Source organism: Manacus vitellinus, unplaced genomic scaffold (assembly GCF_001715985.3).
Source record: "Manacus vitellinus isolate BGI_N305 unplaced genomic scaffold, ASM171598v3 scaffold_40_pilon, whole genome shotgun sequence".
Lineage (NCBI taxonomy): Eukaryota > Metazoa > Chordata > Aves > Passeriformes > Pipridae > Manacus > Manacus vitellinus.
In genome coordinates, this window is record NW_021940541.1 from 5,786,820 (window position 1) to 5,809,901 (window position 23,082).

Consider the following 23,082-nt stretch of genomic DNA (forward strand, 5'->3'; position numbering starts at 1 on the left):
GTGCAATCCTCACATCTCCCTATACTTCAGAATACCTTCACCACCACAGTACAAACACACCAATTTTATCCTGTTGGTATGCACTGTTTTGCTTTTCCCTGTCAGTGTTAACCAGGGAGTGAAGCCCCATGGACACTCACACTCAGCAGTGACAAGTTCATCTTCCTCTCTGCTATGATTTAGCTTTTTGGCTGATCAACACCTCCCCTTTCACAGGTTCCCAGCAAGAAAGTCACTGGGAGACTTTTCCATTGTGAACAGCTGGCAGTGCACATGGCCAAGTGCTGCCAGACTGGGAAAGAGTGTCAGGTCCCCCCGGGGCTGGGGGCATTGCTCAGTGGCTCACTGGGATGGAAAATGGAGATTTGTTCCCCAGTGATCTCAATCAAGTCACTTCTATACCTTGTGCCTCTGCTCTCCTATTTGAAAAAACAAGGTAATTTTCAGGACATCCTTTGTAAATCACCCTGAAGTCTACAGATGAAAAGCCTTGGTAAGAGATATTAGCATTATCACATTCCTCTCTTGTCAGTCCATTCATCACCTTCCCTTTCCTCCCAGTGCCTCCCAGCACTTCAGGCTTCACCCACATCAGAAGACATTACTCACAGCAGCTCAGGAGTTGACATGAAGGGAGGCCACACCAGCACTGGGGGGGTGCCTGTCCTCATCCTGCTCTGGTGTCCCTCCAGGCTGGCACCAACCCCGCGGGCAGCACTGCCCCTCTACTGCCAGTGATGCTGGGCTGCTGATGGGGCCAGCCCTCATAGCCCACAAAAAAGGGATTCCTACGGGTCAGAGGAGTCTCCTCTGTCAGGAAAGCGTTGGGAAGCACCCCGAAATATCACAAGAATTGACTTACCACCGAGTCAAGGAACCTAATGCAGCACTCGAGCTCGGGTCGAGTTTCACAGAACTGCCGAAAGAGAAGCCTTCCGATCGGCTGTTTTTCACATATGCTGCAGTAATCTCTCTCTAGAGGCAATAAAGAGAAGAAGAGAAGCATGAAAATGAGAAGAGCTTTGTCTTCTGGACTGTTCAGGAGTTTAGAGAATTGCAAATGAGTGCAGAACTACGACCTCAAATCAGAACAACATCCTTCTCCCCGCCACCACATTTCAGGTATCCAAATACAAACATAATTAATGGCTTTAAGACTCAAATAAGAGGGACTGAATTTTGTGGAACTCATTTTGGCAAAAGGCAAAAGCCATTCAGGTCTTATGAAAAAATAATTCCATATTTTCCTGCGGTGGAAATGTATTCAAAGGTACTGGTGATGTTTGTGAGAACGTGGGGAGCAAATTACAAGACCTTGAAATGTGAGTCATACATTAAAGGGCAGGAAAATTTAATTTGTGGAGACTTTCCTGGATGCTTTCTAGATACGCACTAAAGTGCCCCTAATCTCTGGAGATGCTCTGCTCACTCTGTACTAAACAATTATAGTATAAACTATGCATTTTCAAAGGTTTTAAAATTTCTGCTATTTACTTGCTGAGTGTTAAGGAATGGATGGAGCATATGGCATCTGGCTCGTTTCAGGTCCACACAGCACTCCTTATAGAACAGTATTTCCTCCTAAACTCCATGTTTAAATGCCATTCCCCTGTGCTGGTGCATCCAGAACCATCACTTGCAGTAAAGCAAGAGGTCCTTTGCCCATCACAAGGACTATCTGCAGGAAAACAAGGACGAAGGGCAGGCGTCATTAACTGGCATTGCACCAGGACAAATGCTGAGGGCTTTGGATATTTTTCTGGTGAGAGCAGAAAATTCCCCCAGCCTGCTTGGAACAGCACTACTTGCTTGAGACACGTTATTCCTCTAGAAGTACACACATGTCAAACAACATACTGTGTTTCCTTAGGCGTTCTTCTCACCACCCTCCTCGCTGCCATATGGCACTTGCTGTTATTATGGAAACAACCAGCTTCTAAACACATAACACAGCCCTGCAAACAGACATACGAAACCCACACAAGTTGTCAGTGCCTTGGTTACTTCTCTCTCAGGCCTGGAGTGGCTCCTGCAATGTCTTTTATTCCCCCTTTGCCCTTCAGCTCTGTGCACTCCAGGGATGCAGGCACATGTCTGTGATGGAGCTCACCTTTGCCATGGAGGCACCCAGCCAAAGGGCTCACTTATCACAGGTCCCTGGGGATCATGTTCTGCAAAACCAGGACATCATAGAATCATGGAATAGTTTGGGTTGGAAGGGATCCTAAAGATCACCTAGTTCCATACCCTTGCCATGGGCAGCAACCCCTTCCACCAGACCAGGTTGCTTGGAGCTCCATCTAACCTGGCCTGGAACACTTCCAGGGATGAGGCATCCACAGCTTCCCTGGGCAACCTGGTCCAGGGCTTCACCACCCTCTGAGTACATCTGTCCTGATCACAAAACGCTGTACGAGATGTTGGACTTGCTGGTCTGTGGGACAGGAGGGTAGGAGCACCCAAGGCCTCCTCTCGTGAGAGGAAGGAGGGAGTTGCCCAGTGCTGCACCAGGGTGCAGGTGTGGCTGTACCTCAGGAACTGGCCCCTGAAGCACTTAGAGGGTGGCCACTGGAGACATGAGTTGGGACCAGCTGAACTGTGCTTTTAATTCAGGGTGGTCCTGCTCTGGTCTGGTCTTCTAAAGCAATTTGGGACAACGTACCAGCATCATTTTTTTAGCTGGCATTGCCAGTCCATTTTGGATCAGGATATCACTCAGTCTATCCAGAAGGCTGCAATGCTTTGATACTCTCTTGCAAGTAAAACTGGACTGAAATCAGTGCAAATCCTACCTTGACTTCCAGTCTGTCTAGCTATCAGCAGCAACCCTGTGGCACTGGTTTGTTTGCACGAGCTGGAGCCTTCAGCTCGGAACATCATGACACAGATCCATGTGGCAAGAAAGCCAGTGGGCTTGCTGGGGTGTGGAGGAGCCTTGGGAGTGTCCTTGGGAGTGGTGCAAGCTTGTGCTGCTTGACTGAGCAGCATTTCTAGTGAGAAGGTGAAGGGGTGTGCAGACACAGTTAGGGAAGAGTCAGCAGATCCAAACAGCAACTCACAGTGCCCCAGGGGCCAGCACAAAGCCAGAGCCTGAGCAGCTCAGGTGAGCTCTCCTGGGAGGTCTGGAGGTTTAACTACATCTGCCTGATGATGCTTTCTGCTCCCTTGACTAACTCTTGAGAGGGTAAGAATAAAATATAGGCCCTGCCTGCTCATGGCAGGACTCAATGCCTCCAGGAGCCCCAGCCCACAGCAAGCTTCCTCCTGCTAAACAAGCAGAGCAAAGACTGTGACTGTCTGTATTTGTAACAGGAGTAAAACAGAAAGGAACAGACACTTTAATCAGCTGCTTTGCTCTACATTTTCTCTTGTACAGCACTATTTGATACACAGCGACAGCGCTCGTTGTACAGAATGCAGTCAGTTTATCAGAGTTGTTTGACATGGTGACACTCACTGCAGCAGAGGATGATCCTCTCACAAAAGGGCCAGTGATACCAGCCAGATGAGCGTGCAAATTGCACATCCATAACTGCACTTCACAGCACAGCAGGAAAAGAAAACCAGCAGCTAAACACTATGACATATGTGGGTAAATGCACCATAAAGAAGATGAGAGCACAGACTTCCTCCTATGGCACAGAACTTGGCCAGCACGTGAGGGGGTGACCCGTTCGCCGTGAGGAAAAAGGAAATACCAGAAATAATCCCTGAAAACACAACAGCCAGAGCAGTCCCCTGGAGCCATCACTCCTCCGTCATGTGCATGTGACTGCTGGATATACCAACACAGACAACAAACACGGGATGAAAATGCTTTCATTCCTTGGAGGTGACACAAACTATTTTCTTAGGCCCCGATCTCGCTGTTGGCCTCACTAAATCAGCTAAAGCAGTCTGTGCTCAACTAATTCTTGGGATGCATGGGCCCAGAGTGGACAGAGAAAGAAAAACATCTCTCCCAGCTAAAGCTGAAAAAAGGAGTGGGTAGTTTTACTAGGGTAAGGAAAGCAGGAGTGTTTTAACAGCGTGCTGCACCCCAGGGACCTGGCTGAAGCACCCCCAGCCGTGCTCAGGAGCTGCTGCAGGAGGGGAAGGATGGGGAGGCTGGTGGGTACCACAGCCAGGGGCTCTCTGGGGCTGGGGCTGGTCGCTGTGTCGCTCTCGGGTCTGCCTGCCAGCAAAAATATCCATCCAGTTTCAAAAGTTTAAAAAATAGAAGGAATGATTTCCTGAGGAAATGGAAATGTTAAACACTTGGAAGTGAAACCATATGCTTAAGATGATGAAGTGTAACTAAAACAGCTCTGAGAGCGATATCTTTGGTAGTCAGACCCTCCTGCTTCAGTGGAATCCTGTTTAACACCTGCAAAGTCACCCAAAACATGGGTGAAAAGCTGGGTGGGTCAAAGCCCTGGGAAAGCAGACACTTCTCACTGACGCCAAACTCTTTATTTAGAAAATATCCCTGGCAAACAATGTGCACATGCAAGTGAGTTCTTTATCTTTCTGACTGAGTAACAACACAGATTAATATAGAAAAAGTATTACACAAAATGCCGTCATAAACATTCATAAGATAAATAAAGATAAATGGTGTTTATTCTAAATTCTAATGATTCATTTCCCCCTTCACCTCATAGCTTATGTATTGAAATACTAATTTCTTAGAGCACCCAGCACTGAGAACATACCAAAATAGTTACACCTGCCCAGAATACTCCAACACCATTCACACCTATGGCCAGATCTGTTCCCCAACAGACACCTTGGAAAGATTCAGAAAAAGATCTGAGCACATGCCTAGGACAAATAATCCTATTAATAAAATTTCATACTGATCAAATATACCATTGATGAAGTGAAAAACACCACACAAGGTAACGAAAGCTGCCGATGACAAAATCCCTGACTTTCAATTAAAAGGGGGGAAAATCTAATATTTGAATTAGATAAAAACCACCCTGTGCCTTGTGAAGATTTTTTTGTCTTAATTCCCCATTTAAATACCTTGCATTTTCTGGCTGGCTCAAAATACCACCTTAGCCAATTTGGAGATAAACAGTGGTCTGCAGAGAGACCAGGTCCCCCCTCCTCTTTCACATCTGCAGTATACCTGTGGGTCTTGATGGGTTAGTGCTGAGCTACAAAACTGGGTGATGACTCTTGGCTGAAAACCAGTCTTTTTTGATATTCAGTGTAAACTGCAGGTATCTAAGTGAGACTGCTATAAAAAGTTGCACTTCTGCAACTCATTCTGAAGGGCTGCTAATCCAACCCCTGCAGTCAGCTGGTGAGGCTCCCTCCTGTACACGTCTGTGGGGAGGGATGAGCTCAGTTTAAATCTCACTTTTCTGGTCTACAGGAGCCAGGAACATCTTTTTGGCTTTTTAGCCATTGCTGGTGTGGCCAATGATTGTACTTCTGTACTATCTATTAAGTAGCATTTTATTTTCCAACACACTGGAATCCCAAGAGAAGATATTTCAAAGAAATGCATGGAGAATGGCCAAGAAGACAAGGCACCATGCTGCTGCACAGGAACATTTGGTCTCTCCATCCTTCTCTGCTATCTTTGGCATTAAATCAGCCTGGAAGAAAACTAAGATCCAAGTGCAAAGTAATTCTGCTGCCTAAAAGAAAAAACAACAACAAAACCCCACAAGCAAACCAAACAAATCCTCTTTAACATCTGGAAACCCCAAAGAGGATCTAGGAAGACTTAATTGTTCACTTCCTGCTCATGCTCAATGACCCAAGACAAGAACTCATCTTCCCCCTCACTATTTTCTTTCTTTAAGGTGAATCAAAGTCCTCTAGATGTTGTTCCAAGTCTATTATTTGTCTGCTGCTCTCTTCCTCTCACCTGCTTTGGTGTAGAACAACAGAAGCCACACCAAATTAATGGAAGAAGAAAGCATTTGAGTACGAATTCAGGCTGGACAACAGAAGCAGCATCAGAGCCTGAGGGGCCAGCAGTCAGTTCCCAAGACTGCTGGCACACCAAAAGGAAAACTCTCTTTTTCCAAGGGCCTGATGCCTGTCAAAATGGTTCCCACCATTCCTGGGATGGATGGAAACCTCAGCTAGAGATGTCCCAGAATTTACGCCTCCCTCCTCAATCAACTCAGGGGGAATGTGCTAAAAGAGATCCTAACCAGCTCAGCCCAAATCTAAAACCACTTCTGGGGTTTTTTGCCCATCTCTGCCTTCTTCATGTAAGCTCCCTTACAGGGGTACACAATGAAATGGAGGGCAAAGGCAAGAACTAAAAGCAAGATTAAAAAATATGCAGCACAACTGAACTAAACAGATTCCCACAGCCCATCATACACTGTGCACTTGTAGCAATTTCCTTCTTTTTGTCAAAAAAGGAACACCAAAGCAGAATTTGCAGAATTGCTTTGTGTCCAGTCAGAGTACTAATGGAAAACAAATTGCATCTTTAAACACTGAATAACCCCATTTAGAGCTATATTAATATAAATGCATTTTTCATTTAAAACCAGCAAGTCTAACAGTGGTGCTTATAAAGATGTCTTATAATTTACTGCTGCTCTTCTCCAGCCAAAAGTGGAATTACCACTTTCTACGTATAAACTTAATCAACAGCACATACTAAACTGCCTAGTCTTTCAGGCTGATGAAAGTTGCTTCTTATCAAAGGACCCTTTGTGGATGCTTTAAAAGGATTTAAATTGCTTTGATTGCATTATTAACAGTGTCTGTGTTGCTCTTGTATTTCAGAATAGTCTGGAAAGCTGGAACATCAGCTCTTGCATTCTACAAAGGGCAGTTTTCCATCTCTAATAAATGTGCTTCAATACAAAAGATAATCCTTGTGTTCAAAAGCAAGACCCAAAGATGGGCCGTGTTAACACTTCCATAGACTCACTTATTACCTTCTTATTCTTCCTATTTTTCGATGGTTTTCAGCCCTGGAGGTGTCATGGCCAGTCAGGACTTCATGAACCTTGCTGGGAACCCATGTACTTGCAGTGAAAAACTGCAATTCTCTTTGAGAAACTGCCAATACAGGACCATTTCTGATGAAGAAACATGGATATTTCTGTTTAAACTGTAGAACCTGGCCAAGTACAGTAACATAGTGAGGGATCTCTTTTTCATGGTGCCTACTTGGGAACACTGCAGGAATGGGTTGAAGCAACAACAGAGAAGTTTCCTGTCCTTCTTGTCAGTTGTTTTCTGGGGTTTGGGGGTTGTTTGCTTTGGGTTTTTTTTGTTGTTGTTGATTTTTTTGTTGTTGTTGGGTTGGGGAGGTTTGTTTTAAGATGGAAACCTGTTGTCGAGATGCTGAGGACTCTCCACTTGCCCTGTCTCCAGCAATGCATTTAAGAAGTGAGGCAAGCCAGATGGTCAGAGAACACAAGACAGGAATAAAACCGCCACATTTCAGCTCATTCACAAATTCCTAGGAACTGTGGCAGTCAGTCATGTTCTAAAAGCCTGATCAAGCATCTCGGCTCCCGTGGGAATTCAGTTACCAGTACAACCAATATTCTGTGCCCTGCAGATCTCAGTGGCACATTGTATTTATAAAATGGGGCTAAAGGCACTGCCCTCCCTCAAAGCAGCGTGGCCAGAACAAGTACATCAGAGTGTGTGAGCCCAGAGTGCTGCTGGACAGCCCCGTGGCTCCTTGCTATTTACTTGAAATCCAAACTCCCGGAGTGGAAATCCAGTCCAAGAGAGCACAGCAGAGTCTTTTTATACATTAACCACTGTACTGCTCCAGAACTTCACCTGGCACTTCACAGAGATTAAAAATGATGGCGTAGCCTCTGTCTTGGAGAGTGTTTACCTTGGCAGGCCCAGAGCCCTGCAGGTGCTGGACGGGGATTCTGAAGCCAAGGGCTGTGATGAAGTTCTCTTGCTGGGGGCAAAAAGCACACTCTCTCTCTCACCATAAATATTTCATCTGTTTTCCTTATTTTTAATAAAATATGGAAATTGTTATGACTTATGACAAGATAATGGCTTTTTAGATTCCTTATTCTACGTCTGCAGTTCAAACCAGGCCTTCATTGCTGCAGAAAGCTCAAGACCTAACATAGGAAGTCCTTGGGGAGAACACATTTTTTGGCCTTGGTTGATTTTTTTCCCTTTGAATTTAGGATTTTCTACAAAATACTTGGAGACCCTCATCTATGCTGTTACAGCAAGCATTGCTTTGGCACTAACTATCCAAGTTTAATTAATTAAAAATACAAATGCAATCAAGCTTACTTGAGACAATGGAACTACCCCAAACTGGTTTTAAGTCCTGCCAACTTAATTTTCTCTGCTTGTCAGCCGTTTTTTTTTTTAAACAAACATAATTTAATCTCCTGATCATCGAACATCTAATGCAATTATTCAGATGCAGACAGCGTTTGCTTTGTATAACTTTCCTTATTTCCACTCTTTTCATGTTATTAGGCTACAGGGATAAACTCCACACATCACAGCAGCATTACACTGAAGATGGAAACAGTCTAAACCTTAGAGTTGGACCGATATGGAAAAAATGTTTGGAGATATTGTAACAGATTCACAGTTAAATACAGTTTGGTGATATATATGGATCTTCTGATTTGTTTTCTGAAAGCAGCTGTATTGAAGCTTGCCCATGGAAATCTATTTGAAAGTCAAATCCCACAAACAGTTGCATAAATATGTTTGCACTTGAACCAGAAGGCGTATGTGGCTCTGCTGATTTTGGACAAAGATTTTGGCAGGAGGGATAACAACCCACCCACCCTTTCTGTGGCAGCAGTAGCAGGAGGATCAAACCAGATCCTGTGAGCTCAACGCTGTCACCACATAGAAAAACATGAGTGGGGTCCAGAGCCTGGGAGGGACCCTCAGCTCTCTCAGAGGAGACATTTGGTCACCCAGCCCTGTGCCAGGAGCACAGCCAGATGGCAAAGAGAGAATGCTCTGCCCTGAGACAGGCTATTCACCAGTGGAAGATAAATTCTCATCCCAACGAAATCTGAGTTACTCTGCTGAGTTATTCCAGCCCTCCCCGAACACTTATGGTATCTTCTAAAAGTTACTGGTTCAGGCAACAGCATCCTTTCCATATGGGTCACTGCCCCAGCCCTCTGTTCAAAGGCAAACTGCAGATCCTGCAGGGTCAAGAGCAGCTTCAGCAGGTGAGGTTTCCTGGGCACGGTGCCTTCGTGGCCAGTCACAAAGGTATCCAGGGCATGGTGGGCTTCCAAACTACTCCACACTGATCACAGAAGATGCTCCACCACCACAATTTCCCAGCACTTTAATGTGGTGCTCGTGCAGCCCCAGGGGAAGGGCTGCCCACAGCATAACCCCGACCACCACCCCGGCTGGACAAGGACTTTATCTTCTCCAACGACTTTCAACAATGTCTCTGTGGCAAGGCCAGAGGAATGGAAAAAAAAACAAACCCTCAAAGCAATGTGAAAGCTCACCTCAGAAACGCCCTGGGAAATTCGGGGAACAAACACTTGGTTGTTCTCATTTTGTTCTGCTTTGGATGGGAACGACAGAACCGGATGATTTGCTCTCAAAGACAGTAGCTACTGACATTTTTTCGTTTGGAACTTTCACATCCAGCCTGAAAGATTTAAACTGAAGCACCAAACTTATTTTCTGTCTAGTGCTGTTATTTAGACTCCTGCCTGGTGAAATTCTGGGTAACACTCGCTGAAAGAAAATTTCAGTAGAAGTTGCGATTTGAATGTTTAAGGTTATGAAATCTACAGAGCTGTTGCTGTTGTACATAGCACAAAATAAACACCTCGGTTCCAGGAAACCAACGGAGACATCTTGTGAATCGCTTTCTCAAGGCGAAAAGACTTCTGCAAAACTACTCTTTGACTTCTAAACTAGCCCAGGTAGAAGCAGCTGTCAAGACTACACTTTTACCAGGTCAGTAGGATGGCAGAATGCACAGAGCCACCAGCACTCACTCTGTGAGTGCATATTTAAGCAGAACACGTTACTCCCAGGCACATAATAAAACTATTCACGGGGATTACTTACTCTGCATGCTGTTCAATGCTCACTGCAAGTACTAAGCATCTCAGCCCTTTTATTAGTGATTCCTCTAACAAAATACCAGATGCTATTAGTTGTTACTTCATTGCTAAATTTTCTTGGTTTTTTTTTTTTTTTCTTTGTTTGTTCCTTTTTGTTCCATTTTTTCTCCTGGTGTTTTGAAACCCCAAACCTCAAGTACAACAAAACTCCACGCTGGTAAAACTCCACTTATTTTATAAGTGTTTGTCAATTCCAGCTTTTAAAAAATTGCAAAATAAGCTCAACCACCAACCTTAATAATCACAGAAAATAATACACTGGAAAATATAATCGACCCGCACCAACTTTAAGGGTATCACTGACCTCTGACAACACTGCTAAATTACCACTTAACTGGATATTTTGCTCAACCACAAGTGGTTTATTTGTTATAATACAGACACTGATTTTGCCTTGGTTTATATTGACAGGCTGATTTCACTGCCTGCTGAGTGACAGCCCCCTCTGAGTGGGCGTGAAGGAGCTGAGCTGCTGAGTAAAATTGATAGGAGGAGTGCAAAAGAGATTTTAAAGTCATTTAGAAACCCAAATGCACTGAAAGGAACTTGTACAAAAGGGTATTGCCAATGGAAAGTATTTTTTTCCTCCTTGACAGAAGTCTGCAGTACCAAGAACCATTTCATACCAAATTATTGCAATGGATGCAGAGAGTGTGGCAGGTTGTGCCCAGACACAAAAACCATGAACAGTTGTACTTAGGTCTACCAAAAAAAAGGCAATTTTTGAGTGAACTTCCAGTTTATTCTTATGAAAACTAGGTTGTCATAGGGAAATTACCTGAGAACTTTTGCAGTTTTAAAGGTTATTCTAATGCTTGCATTTTTCCAGTTTATCTCTTTTTTCCCCCCTGTTATTTCTCAGTTTAGTTTCACACTGTCATATGAAAACCATCTTACCCTTGAATTGTTTTTTTTTCCCCTGTAACATTTTGTTTCCTACATTTCAACAGACAGCCACAAGTATTCAAGAACACAAAATAATGGTGTTCAGATCTGCAAAACAAGAAGCCCAGTCTATCACCTCCAAAATTACTAAAAGAATTTCAGCACACAGAAGACAAAATTAAGAGGAACTCCAGCTAGGGTTGCCTACCTCATAGTGATATGGTGATAGTGATATGGTATTTAGATGTTGAAAAAAAAAAATTAGACATTTTTCTTCTCACTTGGAAGAGGATACTTCAACATCCCCTTGCATTACATGCTAGATCCAAAGAAAAACATCAAAAAATGAGATCCTAATGCTTGTCTGAAGTGTTCCCAGCACCCTTCCAGAGAGCTGCTGATCCACTAAGACACTGCTTCACTCAAGCATATCAACAGCATATCTGCACACACTGCTTTAGAAAATAAGCAGAGTATTAAAAAACCTATTGAAATTAAATGTGGTTATCTCATAAACTTCTATACCAGAGTGACACGTGGCAAGGAGCAGCTCTGGTGTGGTAAGAGCAGCATCACAACTGGATGCCATTAGTCCTTTGAGAAACCCCTCCTCAAGTTATTCTGGTCAAGAATGTACAGGGAGGTGGGGTGGATGAGGCTAAAACTAAGAACTCTGCAACAGCTCCCACTGCCCCTTAACAGCTGGGTGACGCTGCCTTCTCCGTGTGAAGCATCAGCTGTGTGTCCATAAATGTGGAGAGGTGCTCAGACATGGCAAAAAGGATCACTTATGGGGCAGCCACTTAGATCTGCCCTTTCAATTCTGCCAAGTAGAGCAGCCTCTGTGCTCGTGCCTTCCTGCTGACCTCCACATTGGAGAGGGTAGATGCCGTATATGGCTTTTTGGTGCTCAGGTGTTTAGAGCAAGCTGTGGCTTCACCAACAACATCATATGTCCCATAGCTAGACTGCTCCTGTTACTTCATTAATCAGTCCAACAGCTGGGAGGAGTTCTCAAAGTATGGAAGTCAGGACTGCCATGTGCAATTCTCCCCTTAGAGATGTGAAGGTTCTCCTATAAAAGTGAGATAGGAGAACACTAAGTCCAGTGAGCTTGGCTGGAAGAGAACCATCAGCTACGGGTTAACAGCTACATCCCCAGGACTGAGGTGCACTGTCTTCTGGGTCCTCAGCCCAGGAACCGTACAGAAGACAGGGATTTCCTCTTCAGCAGACACATAAAACGTACTTCTGTGAAGGGAAAAGGCACGGAAAAGAAGAGCCACATGGCTGATCTGAAAGGAAAGCGTGCTTGCAACGACACTGAAACATTAGAGACATTGTTCCAGGGAAGTTCATCCTTGCAAAAATATTATCCTCGTCTCCATGCCAAGGGCGGTGAAAGTATGGGCTACTTGCCATGGAAGTGCTGGGTATTTAGGCTAGACCTGTCATGGGGCTTATTTACTCTCTGCGCCCAACGTCTCAGACACACTCAAGCGTAGTGTTCATGTCTTGGCAGGAACTTCTCATTCATGCATTTTCTCCTGGTCCCCTTTGAGGAGTCTTCCTCCTCCGACACTGCAGTGGTTGAAATTTCATTGCTTGCTGAGAAAACCAACACTGATTAATTCCATCCTACTTGCATGGAAGAGGTAAAGTATGCAGGTCTCTAGCCAGGGACAAGGAAATCCCTGCTGCTTACATGCCACATGGAATAAGCAGCCCATGGTTGAGGCCATTGGACTTCAACAGTCTTCATTCCAGCCGCAGGAAAGAAGCAATTATCCGTAGCAGCATGGGGAGCAAACAGGAAGTAATGCAACACATTCACTTTTGAGCACAGAATATGTTTTTTATGAGACATCATATCCCACAAGGAAGAATTCAGCCGTGGCGTTGCGTCGACGCACCCTAAATTATTGAAGGAACGTGATTGAGGTTGCAAAGTTAAGCCTCAAAACCCAGGAAAAACCTAAATTAAAGTTGCAGGCTGGTGCAGCCTGAATGCCAGTCCTGACTGCGTGTGCGTTCTGGTGCAGTCCTTAATTACATCACTGCAAACTGCTTTTCCCCCTGGACCCTCCCCTCATTCAAAGCCCAGGACGGACAGTGCTTACTTAATGAGCAGCTATTCAGGACTTCATTCTCTGCTCTGCTTCAATGTGTGGCCCTGCACTGTATTTTCTTCCCCCAGGCAGGCCTGCTCTGAACACAGGGATTCATTTCCCCGTGGACCTTGCTGTGACATTCTCCACTGTAGCCTCTGAATACTTCACATGGATCTATTTGCACCCCACCTCTGGCACACAGAGTCCAGTTTTACAGGCTGGGGACTTTAACATATAAAGATAGAGGTAAAAAGTATCCACCAATTGGGGTGGCTTGATTTGCTGTGCATTTAACTACGTGCCATTCTCTCTGCCCAAGGCCAACCTTCTGTTTGTTTCAGTTGCAGATGTTTGTAACCAGGACCCAAAAATCTCAAGGCAACTACAACTACTCAAGAAAAATGAAAAAAAGCACAACTAGAGGCCAACTGTGAAAAACTAATTTCAAGTGACTTGTCTGTCATCTCATAAGATCTATCCCTGTCCAGTTCCCTAGTGTGTTATTCAATCACTTTGGCTACGAGACCATTTTCTTTGATGCTGCAAATCCCCATTTAAATTTATCACACACCTTTTACCTCATGCAATAAATGAGTCAGTCATTCTATCCTCCTTTATTAGAAAACCCAGTTCCAATCCCAGGCTAACACAGGCTTTTGAACTGACTGCATTAGGGCTCCTGGGGAAGAATATTAAACATTTGATATTTACAGAAACATGAATTTAAGCTGCACAGGCAGCCTTAATTCAAAATTTATTTTAGGTGCTCGTTGTTTTAACACATATTTTTGCATGTTTAATTTCCTAAGCTTTTAAGGAACTGGAAAACTGAAGAAAAAAAAATTGCTGTGGATCAAGAAAAGGTTTTGTTCATTAGGAAGAGCTTGCACAACAGGCTGGGAATACTGAACTTGAAAAATGTCCTTTCATCACAGCTTTTCCTGAGCTTTTTCCTAAGTTTTCTTTGAAACAGAAACTCCATCATGATGACTCTCATACTGATGCCTGTACTGGCAGAGCTGAAGCAGGGATGTCAGGGTATCCATTCGTGCTGCTGGGAGAGGAGCTGTGAATTGTGTTAGCTGATCCTCCTCAGTTCCAGGGTCTCTGTGGACTGTGACTCCCCAGGTTTTTTCTTTCACCTTCCTCCCTAACTTTTTGCCCTCTTTCCCAGCAGTACTGCTGCTCCATTCTAGTTCCCCTAAGACCAGCAAGTCCCCTCCACTTCTACAGTAAATCTCAATCTTTCCAGATAATGGGTCCCAAATCCCCCATCCATCTGATCCCAGGACTTGTCCTGCACAGGAAAGGTGGGATATGCAGCAGTACAAGTGGGATAGGGATTTACTGCACACCAGCAGCTCTGCAAGAGCTCTCCAAGTGGACAACCTTTGGGAGACACCTGCAAAGACTTTGCATCTCAGCCTGAAGGGGCTTGTTTCCTTCACTGGAAGGAAAAGCACTGAGAGGTCCTCAAGGTGGGATCCCTCCCTGAAACGCTCCCAAATGGCCTCTTTCACTTGTGACTGAGAGGATGGACAGGTACAGGGGTTGCAGCAAAATCCTGTCAGCCTTTGTGAACTCCCTCAGCCATGTGCAATGCAACCGACCTCTGAAAGGGGAATAAACTGTCTCACACTTAGCCTGGATATTTAAGGAATAGCTATGGTGGTGTTAATTCACCAGTGCTCATTCCTTCAGTGGAATGATGCTGCTTCTTTGCCTTTCTGATCAATCCTGGCTCCCACCTTCAGCCTGTTATTTTTAATTAAAAAAAAAAAACGAATTAAAAGGAAAAGAAAAAACGTAGCACAGAAAACATCCAGCATGGAAAATTTCAGTCTACATAACTCTGGCAAAATCTTAATCTTATAATGTGCAATATTAGGCAACTTTAGTCATGGATGGTGCTACCCAGCCCACTGGTAACAGCAACCCTTACTCAGAAGGTTTGGCTCCGCAGACGCGCCGTTGTTATTTATTATGTGTTACAGGGCCAGTTCTGCCCTGTCTGCTGATGTTTTAGGGCCTTGACCTGCGAGTAGTCTCACTGAATGCTGAAGGCTTGACTGGAAAACTCAGAGGATGCTATCTTTGAGGGTTATATGGGAATCAAAACACAAGCAACTTTCTTTTCCAGAGGCTTTTTTTCAGCCTAAATAGATAAACATAAACCAGCAGAAGATGAGGATAAAGAAGAGAGACTGCATAAGCTTCACGCAATGTTTTGTTCAACTTTATGATTTTTAATAATCAAGCATCTCTGTCGGCTTATCAGGGATTAATATTACCTTACTTGCCTTGAATTCCATTTGGTTCTTACATTATACATATTCCACATGAGCGCTCTCCTCTCTCAATATTTCTGGCACCAACATGAGCCTCTTTGGTAAGGACTCATAAGGTTATGAATGTCTGGACAGCCTGAGTAATGAAAGGCCATTTGGGGCCGAACCATTGACCACAGGCTTAACTTGCCAGGAAGCATAAAACATAAAATGTAAATTAGGTACTAATAACCCATTTTTCTTCTAAATCCTCGGTACAGATACGCAGCATGAAGCACAGATTATATTTTGAGAGAGATTTTGGAATAATTTGCAGTTAAAAATATTGTATGGGACCTTGTGTTGTGGCCTCAGAAGAGACTGAATTGTGAGTTGTTACTGCTGCCCTTGAACCCACTTCAGTCAATGGAAAGTTTCATTGGCACCTGGATTTGTTGCTTTGGGTAGCTGCCTAGCTACCAGCAAAACCCAGCACATAATACTGTCATCAGGGAAAGAGGAATGTGCAGCCCAGCAAGCAAGACATGCATGGAAAAGTACATTTCTCCCAGCATGTTTTGCAATCTCCATGCTATTCCCTCCCCATCTTCCTTTCCACTGATCTCATCTGTGGAGATGAAGTCAAGAAGAGAACTCAGGAAGCAGCACTTGCATGGCAAGATCATTTTACTGCCTGTGCATGAGCAGCATCATCCCTAGCACAGCTTTGACCCTCTGGATGGGACCAACCCCGTGTGAAAAGACAGTTCCACTGTTCCCAGACAAGGGATCTGAAGGCAGCTTGAGGTTGGTTGGGCATGTCCAGTTCACATGTGAATTTGCTGTCACAACTGTGGTCTTGGATCCTACTGGTGACAGTGTGCACTGGACTGCTGGGGAACAGAGCTACAAGTTATGCAAGTTACAACACAGCATTTCTGTTGTGCTATTTTCAGAACACACACAAAGACATGTTCTTCATGTGTGAACTCCAGCCTCCAGCTGCATTATGTAAGAAGGCTGGAGCCACCAGTTACCCCCTGGAAACCATTGTTCTTGTTCTGTTGGCTGCAACAACGAGGAAATGACCAGTTTTTCTCTTTCTCACCTGGGCCCAGGACTATCTAAAAGTATAATGTGTGGAACAAGCTTCTTGAATTAATTATGCTTCAGGTAAAAATAAAATAAATGTACTTGGCCTTAATGAGATCTATAACTGCTTCTCCACTCTATGGCACACATCTTTTTTAGGCAAAACCTGGAATCTTGCTCCTTTTCAATAGGTCAGTACACCTGACATAGCCCTACAGCTCAGTAATTTCTACCACTCTTTGCACCCAGAAGATAAGATATTTTAACCAATACTTTTAAAAACTAAATAAATACCTGGTTTCGGCTTGCAAAGAGGGGAAACCTCTGGCTGTGCCTCTGATACAAGTCTTAAAGAGAAGACAGGAGTGCATCTCTGCTCCACCCCTGCAGAATTGCCTTGCTGGAATAGATACCTTCTCCCAGAGAAGCAACACAGAGAAAGCAAAGTCATATCTCCTCATTCACTCTTCCTGTTATTAATTTGTAGCATAATTACTAATAAAGATTATTTTACTGCGCTAATGCCTAATCATGGCACAGGACCAAGAACATATGGAGGGGAACATGGTGCTAGGCACTGAATAAACACAGAAAAACAAGGCAGTCCTACCCAGGGAGTGGAAAGGTTTAGAGAATACGAATAAATATTCATTGCTTTTGGACACCAGTCAGAGACACCTTCCAAGTCTGCTCAGGTTCAACCGCTACCATTGATGCAGCAAAAGAGAGTCATGACTTAAACGGGTGAAGGAGGAGACTCCTAAAAACACACATTCTGGCAAAACAGGAACAGACTAAACAAGCCTCTTGAAGAAATATGCATTTGAGAAACTACCCTGATTCAAAAGGTCTGGGGTTTTTTTATCCTTCACCCATTGCGTGGAGCTGCGGCGCAGCAACGTGCTGGAGATACATCACGTGATAATTCAGGGACACTAACAGTGTAGAAAAAAGCAACAATACTGCAAGAGTAAGAAAATAAACCTTGAGATTACAAAGAAAAAAAAAAGAAGAAAAAGAATCCACAAGGTCTGGTCTAGTGTATGTTATAATTATTAATGAGAATCATGACTCCGTGGTCCTCAGAGGAGAGCAGATGTGCCTCTCCATAAAGCAGGTCTGAAGGGTATATACATTACTAGCAAAGGACAAGCACCACCATTTCCTCTCATGTAATGATCAAGAGTGCCATTTAATTGAGAAGAATATAAACACCCAGGCTGGAGTTTAGCCAGGACACTACATTTAACATCCTACTCTAAATAAGAAATGCCATACAAGCTGCAGTGTCCAAGCAGAGCAGACACAAGCTAAAGCAAAAGATCTCATCTGATAATCCTCCTCACAACAAACTACATAGACCAGAATTTACAGTCCTGGGCAACATCAAGTGTTGAGTCAACCCTTGCTGTAAGTGCCAAATGAGGTAGAGCACTTGGAGAACATCTGTTGTGGATGACAGCAAACATCTTTTGCCTTGGAGTGTCCCAGGTAAATGTCCCAGGAAAAACAAAACCAAGTGTCTGCAAGAAGTCTCTCTTCCACCCTGTCCTGTTGGCCAGCTCCCCCTCAGTGTATCATCGTGCTCTCAGATGAACTCGCTCATAATGTGACCACAGCCTCCCCATTTTTGGGATATCAGACTTTAAACAAAAGGAAATTTGGGTGTTTGGAAGGTTGTCACCTTACCCTCTGCCAAAGACCAGGAGAATTTTTTTCTTCTTTTTTTTTAGGAGTGGCCAAACCACTTTTGAAGCAGGCAGTCAACATGTCTGACCTGCCTTACTTTCCCCAGAATCACTCCACACTGTTCAGTGACAGTAGCTTGTGCAAATACTGGCAGGAAGTCATCAAAGACATGACAGAAGGAAGACATAAAATTTCCAGCACAATTAAGAAAACAAGTTTTGGTTACTCTCATCAATCAAAACTGATTAGATCAGTAAAAGTGGCCAGACCTGGCTCTTGTGTGGAATATTCTGCCTGTGTCTCTCACAAATGATATTTGCACTGAACAGACCCAGAACCTCCCTTTTCCTCAGCTATTTGTGTTGATCACTGGCATTTCATCCATTCTGTCCTGGTCCTGCCCTTGGCACAGCCTCACTGCAGGTACTGTAATACATTAGTCAGATAATTCCCCTCTTCATCCATCACTGTGAAAAGTTTTACAGATGTTGCAAGGAACTCATACAGAGTCCATAGATTTCAATGGGAACTGTGATACTGTGGAGTTCTCCAAATCAGAGAATTCATCTAATTGAAAAGGTTTGCTTCTTTTTTTTGTCACAATTCAGCATTCTCGTGAGACATTTTAACTTGTTATCTTCCCTGCTTTCTTATCAGATTTTCCTGTATTTTTCACTCCAACCTTCACATAACTTTCTGATTAAATAACTGAAATCACCTGACACAGACTATGTCTTTCAGCATGTCCTCAGAGAGGCCCAGCGACTTTGAAAAGCTCAGTAAGCAAGGCTAGGGCTTTAAAATTTCCATGTAGGTATCCACAGTTCAGTTGGAATACATCTGGGTTCCTCAGAAAAAAAAAAAAGGGGGAAAAATGGGGAAGGTGAGGACTCAGTGATTAACAAACTCTGTTACTGCCCACACATAAGACAGAGACCACTTTTTACTTCTTGTGTCTGGTATCACATCATCTCTCACAGCTCTGCATCAGTCCAGCTGTACTGAAGGAATTGGCTTAATTTCTGGGTCCCACAAATCTGTGTCCATGAGTAGTTGGCAGTTGAGTTCTGGATAGTAGCAGTAGTTTCAAAGAGCTACAGTAGGTCATCAATAATAAAAAAATGCCTGAAACAATGCCTTAAAACAACCTTTCTCTAAAATTAATGGGGGCACAAATTTCACTTGCTGCAAATTAGAGACCAGGAGGTCCAAGCAAGAGCTATTTTCTAAGCATTCTGTTTTAAAGTAGCAGAGATCAGCACCATGAAATGACAGTGCACGTACAGTTTGAAATAACAAAGGCCTACAAGGCTATCCCAGCTGCAATGGGCAACAACGTGAGACACCACAGCACATTCATCTAGTTTGGGTGAAGCCCTTCAGAAACATTATTTGCTCTTGCTACTTCCTAATGAACCTGTGCTGCCACTCTTCTCAGGCTGTTCCCCTGCCCGCTGCATTAAACCACCTGCAATCACACCTGGAGGTCACGGGCTGCTTGGCAAGGGCCCTGGGCAGGCAGCTTCTGATGACCCAGCCAAGAGATCAGGAGAACTTCCAGCAGGACAAAGCCAGAGAGCCTGCTCTGGTGCTGGTTTTGTGCTTTGGTTTTGCCTTTTGTTTTGCCACGTGTTTCACGGTGGCATTAATGTTCATCCCAGCCTCGTGCTGCCAGACAGATTAGTTTCTGCATTTACTTTTCCTTGCCTTGAATTAGAGCATGATCTTTTACCATGATCATAGCTCTGTTGTTCTCAGACTCTTTAAGCCTGATCTGTTTGATTACAGGGCTGAATACGACCCAGAGTCTACATTCCTTGTGTTGACTGATAACCTCCTCCAGGCCACAGACAACTATTAGCCCACAGCAGTTCTCTCAGATAGGTCAGCTATATTTATTACAGCACATTGACCACATGGCCTTCCCCTTCTTCAGCAACAGAAGCTGCAGAGCAATGCCAAGCACCCATTCTCTGACCCCAAGGACTTCCATGGGAGATCCACACCATTCCCAGCTCTATCTCACACGCAGAGCTTTGACAGGACATCAGCTCTGGACAGCACTGGGTACACTCTAGGGCAGCTCAGTGACATGCCAATCCAATAGGATGCAGGGACATAACTGAGCTTATAAGCCTGGGGTGAGGAGTAAAACTGATTTACTTCAACACAATGAAAAAGTCAGCATTTATGAGAAGCCAAACTGAAGGAGGCTGTTCTGTCACTCAGGTTCAGGGACGGGTTGGATTTGCCAAGTGGTTTTCTCCTTATGACTGATGGAGAAACTGCGGGCTTGACATTTGAATATGGACCTCTCTGCAGTGGTTCGTGCCTCTGCCAGCTCCCCACTCCCCTTTCAAACGACTGAGAGCAGCAGGACACTTTTCAATGGATTTGTCTTCCTGGGTGCCCAGCCCTACACTGCACTGCTCAGGGTGCCCAGGACTGTCATCAGCCAGCAGCTGAGTCCCAGCTCCAGTGGAAAACACTGAGCCACAACACCCTAAATCCCAGACATCTGCTGCCTCCCTGCCCCAGGCTGTGCCACTTGCAATCACTTGAAGAGCTCAGGATCAGCTGGGTGTTGTGTGGGCTGGAGAGCAGCCTGAGCTGCAAACACTCCTGGTGCAAGGGCTGTCTCCTCTGGAATGTGCTTCCCCACTTCAGCTCTAACAGCCTGGATTTCATGACCCCCCAGGTCATGCTGTAGGGTCCATCTACTTTCCCAGGCACCAAAGGGGGAGGAGAAATTTGAGAAATTATAAGGATACTGTAGGAAATGCTTAGTTGTAACCCGGCAGGAAGAGTTGGTGCCTTGAGACATTGACTGTGGGTAGAAATTGCAGTGATATTGAGTAAATCTGCCCAGAAAGCAGAATGGGGAACTATTACTGAGCTGAAGAAACAAACACTTATGACTTTGTGGGACACAGGATAAAGGATTTTTATAACTTGGTTCGTAAAATTGTTCTGATTTAGGTTTAAAGCCTATAAATACAAAAAGAGAACTAGCAGGAAACAGAACTTATGGTCATAATAGGAGGGGGATGTGGGGAATTCCATTATGGGATTGCTCCAAGAGCCCACTTAAAATATTTAATGCTGATCCCTCTGCCTTCTATCTCCTTAAAAGAAATCACCTCTTACATCATGCCACTCAAAATGAATCATGCTTTCCATTTTCCTTGTTCCCCACTGCATTCACATTAAACTATTACGTTGTATGCAGGAAAGAATCCAGCAAAAGCAACTGTCTTGCTGTATGCTAGGAATGATTTTCTTCAGATGGCTTTAATGCTGAAGACAAAGGCCAGCAATTTGCCCCAAACAAAGCACTGGAATTTAATCTTTGCTCTGTTTGTGAGGAGCGTGCTTCCACAGTCCTCACTGCATTCTTCAATTACATTCCTACTGGAAAGTAGGGCTTTAAAAACCCCTCTTTCAAGCTGGGGTTTTTTTCCCCTGAGAGACTTGAAGCAGTGAATACTGTATTAGGAAGCTGCCAAGTTATCTGCAGAGGACCTCCACCACTTTACCTCTTCCAGAGATGCTTGTTTAATTAACACATTCCACGAGCTGTAGGACTCCTCACAGCTGAGGATTTCTTCTGCTTCGATGCAGGACTGTGCTGGAGGATGAGGGTATGGACAGTTCACATCACATCTTGCAGCCCCCAGAGCAGCTTTGCCTTGCACACAAACTGCATAGCCTGGAAATGCACCTCAGAGCAGCACATGAAACCAGCAAACTGTGCCCTGAAACTGGGAAGGAAGGGGAAGACAGCTGGAAATCTGCATTATTTAAAACGCTGTAGGATGAGAAACAGATGCTGGCATGGCATTTGTGGAGTTGAAAGTTACACAGCTCACACTGCCAGCTGGCAGCTAAACTGGTATCAAACCCACAGCTATGCAAAACCCACCACCACAACTGGCACCCAGGCTGGCAGAGCCAGCCAAGAGCAAGAGATCATGGGCACTGAAATAGTCTCTCTCTTGCCATTGTGCCTCCACCCTGGGAGGGACCAGAGCAGAGAGAGGCAAGTCAGACTGCACCTGCCTGGGAGACACATCATCTCCCTTTCAAGGGTTATCTGTGCATTAACTGTCACCAGGACTTAAATTTGCTTAAATGGAGGGTAAAAAAGTGAGGAAGAAAAGCAAAGGAGTGTTTTATTTGCTCTCTAATTCAAGACTTGATGACCCACATCTCACAGGCAGAGCCTCCAGCTGAACTCCCAGTGCTTTCTCTCTCTGTGGCAGTCAAAGGAAAGGGCTTCTGATCCCTCCCCAATACATGCTGGAAGTGGGTGAGTTGGCAGCAAGATGAGATTCCCTTCCTTATTGCTGTCTACCAAAAAGGGAAACCCTGGAAAACTGCCAGATCTGAGGACTTGTTAGGGAAATACTAGTTTGTTGATGGGAGGCAAAAAACAGATGAGGCAGAATTCCACATAATTCTGCCAACTTGAGCATTGTTTTGGCTTGCATCAGTAGAAGGAAGCTATCAGCTAATTTACACAAAAGATAAAGGCTTTTGGGGAGATGTGATTTAGCATCATCACACTCCAGCAATGAGTGAGACAGAAGGCTAAAATCATAGAATCACAGAGTAGTTTGGGTTGGAAGGGACCTTTAAAGGTCATCTAGTCCAACCCCCCTGCAATGAACAAGGGAAAAACACTGGGGCTTAGGAAAAAAAAACCATAATCTCTCCTTGGGGATGAAGAAGGACAAGTTTGCAATTGATTTCATATGATATGAACAAAGAGAAAGGAAAGGATTATCCTACCCATGCTGTGAATTACAGTGAGCACTTATGGAGCTCTTTACAAATTTCAAGCAGTCTATAGGTGCTTTACTGGTAATTGGTTGTGGGTGATGGTTACTTGCCACGTAGTTCAGTGGTGTTGTTGAGAATAAAATCCTATCCCCCTTTTTGAACCAGGACGGCAGG

The 23,082-nt window shown here is 44.3% G+C and overlaps 1 protein-coding gene across 2 annotated transcripts in view; it reads right to left on the reverse strand.

The window, feature by feature from the left end:
- The window catches only part of GRK5 (G protein-coupled receptor kinase 5), an 86,051-nt gene that overhangs the window by 52,307 nt on the left and 10,662 nt on the right, over positions 1–23,082 (reverse strand). The window contains exon 1 of one of the 2 annotated variants that reach the window (XM_029962020.1): positions 863–969. The exons of the other annotated variant lie outside the window; for it this stretch is intronic. The gene's annotated coding sequence lies outside the window, so the exon portion shown is untranslated. Of the gene's footprint in view, positions 1–862; positions 970–23,082 lie in introns of those variants that run through there. 2 annotated transcript variants of the gene reach the window in all.